Below are 5,847 nucleotides of genomic sequence, written 5' to 3'. Positions count from 1 at the left end.
TCTGCGCAGAAGCAGCCGCGAGCTGAAAAACGCGCTACGGAACAACCTTGGCTTCGTCAAGGTTAAATCATTTAAGAGTGACGCGATGCGGGAACCGATGGACACGCCTGCTTTCTGCAAAAAGACCTCCTGATTCCACTCAACAAACGTGGAAGTTGGATACAATAGCAAGATATCAAAAAACGGTCTCGTATTAATACCTGCCGCATTTCGAAGTTCGGGTTCGCCAAAATTTTCAATGCACTCCATAACACACTCAAGTATTTTTTGTGAAGAAGATAATAAACGAGAACTTCGATGTCAATCGAGACAGCGTTAATTTGGCGATGGCTAACCGCATTGAAAAAGTAGACAACCTCTATAGCATTCTTAAAAAAAAAACGGATCGTTATTACACAGTAATTCTAACTTCTACCACAGATAAATAGCGAGCACTTCCTGGCACGAATCATTTTCTGAGAGAATTGCCTGAAACGGCACGTCTAACTTGAGATTTTTCGCAGAAGAAACATCACCTGACCCCCACTTCTACCTCTTGCAGACACGTCACGCCAGTGCAACCAAATTCAGCTTGCTGCACACTTCTTTTGCCTTGAATCAGGCATCCGCTATGTTAACGTTAGCACAGGTGCAAAAAACGGAGCTTGTAGCACCTCGTGCCATTTTAAAGAAATGTGCAATCAGGCATAACTATTATTACGAATTAGGAACGCCTTCTTTATGAGAAGGAACAACGTACAGTTCATCGTCTTTTGAGAAGGTATCAGACCAACTTACCCGCATTTTGTTGCTTGAAGACTTGTACCGAGGAAGCGCATCAACACCCCCCGAGACGTACTCACGGGTCCACTGTTACAGAGAACACCGGAGAGCGTGGCGGCCACTCGGCGCCACCGTCAGCCAGCGGCTGCAACGAGTTTAGGGCAGGTGCGATGCCGCTGTGTGGGGGGAGCTATGTCGTCGCCCAATACCGTGCGCTGCGGCGCGTCAAACTGTCGCGAAGCGAACCGTCCACGAGGCCGAAAAGCACCGTGCACGGTACTCACTGCGCCTGCGCGGAACTCGTTGCAGCCCCGGCCGACCATGGCGCCGTGCGGCTACCACGCACCACGATGTTCTCTTTAATGATGAACCCCTGTGTACAAACTTCTCGAATTCATTCACAGGGGCAGAGCCTGCGACACGATGCACTATCCTCCGGCGCGTACCACTTCTTGTCAATGGCGAACTTCGAGCCCAGGCAAACGGTGTGGCGGAGGAACTCAGCTAGGAACGTCCCCGTCGCGGCTTGAAGAGGGACACCTTGCAAGACATGTCGGCCTGAGACGCTAAAGTTCTCCTTTCCAGAGGATATCCGAGGCGCTATTGATGCGGTCGAGGCATTCACGCCATTTTTTTTTTCGTACTCAACTCCGGAGTATACGTTCGGTGAAGCTGAACAAAACATTTCCCGAGAAATCCTTCTCTGCCTAAGCTATACCGAACTCAAAATTTTGCAGACTCTGTTGTTATGGCTGGTTTTAAGGCTCTGCACAAACTCGCCTCGCTCTCGCAGATGAGCAGCCATGTGGCGAGACGAGACTTTGGATTAAAGGTGAAGCATCGCAACCGGTTCGTGGATTGTGTGTACGAGGCGGTTCACAGAATTCACCTGTCGTGTGCTGCCTGCTACGTCCGTCGGACTGGTAGATTGTCAACGACCGACTTCGTCAACACGCAAACAACGTCTGGAACAAGGATAATTTTCTGCCTCTCCACTGCGATCAGCGTGGTTGTCGTCCTGTGTGCGATAACACTTCAGTTTTGCACCGGCACGAAGACGAACTAAGCCGCATCATTGTCGAAGGGGCTCAGATGAAGCGGGAGGGATGCGCCGGCTTGATCAAGCCATCCATACCATTTTATGATAAAGAGATTGTGTTTTGGAAGGTACGGGTATACGCATGCATGCGATGACGCCACCCGAATTACTTTCTACGTTGGGGGAGAGGGGGGCCTTTTTTCTTCTTTCTTTTTCTTTTTTTTTTGTGCTCTTCCCATGTTCGTACACATGCTGTTCATTCTGGTGATGCTTAATTGACTCGCGTCCGACTTTACTCTTTCTGCTGTCACTGCAACCACTCCCTGCGTATGATTGATTGATATGTGGGGTTTAACGTCCCAAAACCACTATATGATTATGAGAGACGCCGTAGTGGAGGGCTCCGGAAATTTAGACCACCTGGGGTTCTTTAACGTGCACCCAAATTTGAGCACACGGGCCTACAACATTTCTGCCTCCATCGCAATCCCTGCGTATGAATACGTTTCGTTTCCCAGTAAAGCTTAGTTGAAGTTTGCGCTCGTCTCCGTTCCTTCTTGTGCCTTGTGTTGTCTCCACGCTATTACGGTTCTCATAACGGAGTGCCAACTACCTCGATCTGCCACCCTTTCATGAGAGAGTGTTAGAAATTAGTTTGTTTAGCTAATTTAAGTGGTAGGCGTATTTCGAGTTAAACTGCTTGCAAGATACTAGCATGGGTTTTAACTTGGAAGCTAATATTCGTCTGCATCATCGAATGCGAACACCATTTTTCCACTAATGAAAAGCCATTTTGTACAATTTCGCGATTGTTAGTGTTGGTTATTTGGCGATACAAGACACAATCCTTTGCGAATGATGAAATGAATGATGAAATTCTTAATTGTCGGTGGTTTACGTAGATTAAAAAGAGTAAAAGGCCAGGCATTTGTCACAGAACGAGCGCTCAAAAAGGGCGCGCCGCCACATTCTCGCGACGAACCGCCGGAGTGACGCCGCGAGGGCAACGAAAAAGAAAGAAAAAGAAAACAAACATCTAAATGCTCCCCGGGTGGCGCGAGCCTCTCCTCTCGAAAGCGTGGCTTCGCCGACGAACCTCCTCACCCCACAACGGCGGCCGAGCAAGCGCTGGAAATTTCTAGAAGGAAAGAGGCGTGTTATGCCTGGTTGAGTCATCTGTCGGGGACGGCCCTCGTACAGTCTCGCGCCTTCCCCCAGCCTCCGCTGCGCATCGCGCCGACGAAATGACGAGAACCTTCTGGAATCTCGCGCGGAAGGTATTTAATCGAGCAGCCGACATGAGAGAGCAGGAGAAGACGGAAGTTAGCGCCAGAGCACGTAGGGTATTCCGCCGTGTAGTCGGCGAAGGTTTTGTCCGTAGAGACAAAGCGGGAGAAGAAGATGATTTCCACCTGAGGGGTGACGACTCGAGCTACAGGCAAGAGTGTGTGTTTACCGCTATCGAACGAAGACGCGTGGCAACAGCTGCGTGTGTGAAGCCGACGTGTTCGGGCGAAGAAGTTTGAAGCTTGGAGAGTGACCTATTGAAGACGTGAGGTTTCCTGGAAGAGAAACTTCGGCGAGGTTTTCTGGAAGAGAAACTTCGGGGGCTGCGGAACGACAACAACGCTGGACTTTGAGTGAGTGATTCTCGGAAGAGTATCATCTAGACTTTGGTTCCAAGAACTTTGGACTGAATAGGTTTTCTATCTCTTTAGTCTTTAAGTGTCTGGGTTGTTCAATGCATGCGACTGCATTGTAGTGCGTATCGTTGTCTGTGTCCGTTGTTTCAAGTGTGGCTGATTGTACTGGGTAGTACGTTGTTCGTTTGGTGACATATTGTACTCAACTGTTGTGGAGTGTGCATACTTCTGTGTGTTGTTTTTAATCTGTCATTATTGAGAATATAATTCTGTTTTGTTTATCAACTCTCGGCTCTGACTTGTTCTTTGTGCCACAGCCGGCGTCCGCTGGCGCGCCAAAAAGGACCACTTCTAAATTGTCCATGCTTTCGTGGTGCGGTTCGGGGGGCCGATACTTCGGCCCTTGGAATTAGCCCGGCGATAGCCTCCCTAATTAACGGGACTGTGTGACAGCATTCAACGAAAGCTGTGATGAAATGAATACTGGCAATGTCAGTGAACTGGGGTCGATCTGCTATGAAGCATCTGATCCATGATGTTCAAGGGTCCCAGTTAGGACAGCAGAGTTTGTTTATTAGTCATTGATAAGTGACGTGATCGAAGGCTTTAGAGAAAAATTATCAGTTTCAAACAGGAAATCTAAGTTTAATGGAGGTCTGTAATGAATCCTAAGAGCTTAGTTTCGCAGAACATACCATGTTGAAAGTCGTGTTCATTATTCATGAAAAAGCCGTTATCATCGAGGGGTTGGGCAAAATACGAATAAATTGTGTGCTTAAGTATTTTCCGGGAAGTGCATCTCAGTGTACTGTGTCATCAATTATGGGATTCCGAGCGGTCAACTGATTTCTATACAAGTGGTTACCTCGGCTACTTTTCAGTCTTCAGGTACGGTACCTTCATAATAGGACTGAGAAAATATCATATACACAACGCGTCTACCAATAAATGCAGTGGAACTTTGCCGAAATATGGTCAAGACCGGGGGCACTGTAGTGGTGCAATCTTGTACGCGTTCCAAACTCGGATGGAGGCAAAAAGTGGGCGGTCCAGGTCGGTCGCGAGGACGAGGGGAAGCGAACAGCCAATGAGAAAAATGGAGGCCTGCGTCCCAATTTCGAAGCTGGCTTGGGGACCGTATAACAAGCTGAGAAGTGTTTCTTACATGTTGAGGAATGTTCAACTATTATTGCTCACCACTAAAATTTGTTGACACTAATTTACGGTGATTGGCGGAATCCGGGGCAAGTCGTATTTGAATGTTAAGGGGATGTTGTCGGGCGGGTCATCAGTAAAAACTGAGGAAAAGTGACACATAACTAGGTCATAGCGCTCCTCAGCTGACACCTCTGGGCCATCAGGGGTGGACAGTGAAATGTTATGCGATAAACTGTTTTGAGTTAATAACGTTCAATATTGTTTTAAGTTTGTCATAGATGACTTCTTGTTATTCTTCGTTATCATACCTTTCTTCGTTTTTTTTTTCGTATTACTCGTGTCGCATTTCAGCGGAGCATTATGTTATATTGCACCACAAAATAGGCGTTTTTGTTTTGTTTTTCTTTTTGTGAGATTTCTTTATATCAAGCACAGCCATCATCACAATGAATAGACACAAGTGGGACGTATTCATCAATCAGCGTTACGAAATTTGTCTGTTATACAGTAACTGTTATACAGTAACAAGTTCTGTCCTACACTTCTGGAAATATAGGTTTGAAAGAAATACTATAACATCTTTCTGATTCGGTAATGAGCTCATTAACGATGGCTTTGTTGTAGTCGTGTGTGGGCTTCTTTTGTGGTTTGCATTTAGATGTGAAAGTCGAAAGATTAAACAAAGTTGTACGATGAGTAGTGAGGCCTTTTAAGCCCGTAGCTCAGTGAATAAGCTCGGAGTATGAAGCGAAAACGAGGTCAAGTATATTATTGCCATGAGTCTGAGTGTTCATTTCATTCTCTGGGTAAGGTCATCTGTGTAAAAGGTCTGGGTTTAAGTTGTGTGGGTAAAATGCTCTGCATAAAATTGTCCGGGTAACGTAAGTATGCAGCTATGAGAGAAGGCGAGTAGTGAAAGGCTCCGGATAATTTTGACCATCTGGAGTTCCCTAAGGTACACATGATATAAGTGCGTTCTGGCCAAAAGAAGTGAGAACACGTTCAAGCGCTAACGCAGAACACAGTCTTAAGCCACAAATAAGCCACAATTGGGACCTGCTAACGCTGCGGTAAAGTATAAGATAAAGACATGGAGGTTATACAAACGTCCAGTATAAATCAGTTTCCATGGTAATGAGAAACACGATGGCTGTCCCTTTCATTACACTGGAAGTCACATGATCACACGAAAATGCGATGCCGGAATCACCATTCTGCGTGGTACATGAGAAAGTGGGGAGGCTT

Source organism: Rhipicephalus microplus, chromosome 5, assembly GCF_043290135.1.
Source record: "Rhipicephalus microplus isolate Deutch F79 chromosome 5, USDA_Rmic, whole genome shotgun sequence".
NCBI classification, from domain to species: Eukaryota; Metazoa; Arthropoda; class Arachnida; order Ixodida; family Ixodidae; genus Rhipicephalus; species Rhipicephalus microplus.
Note: the sequence above shows the minus strand (reverse complement) of the source record.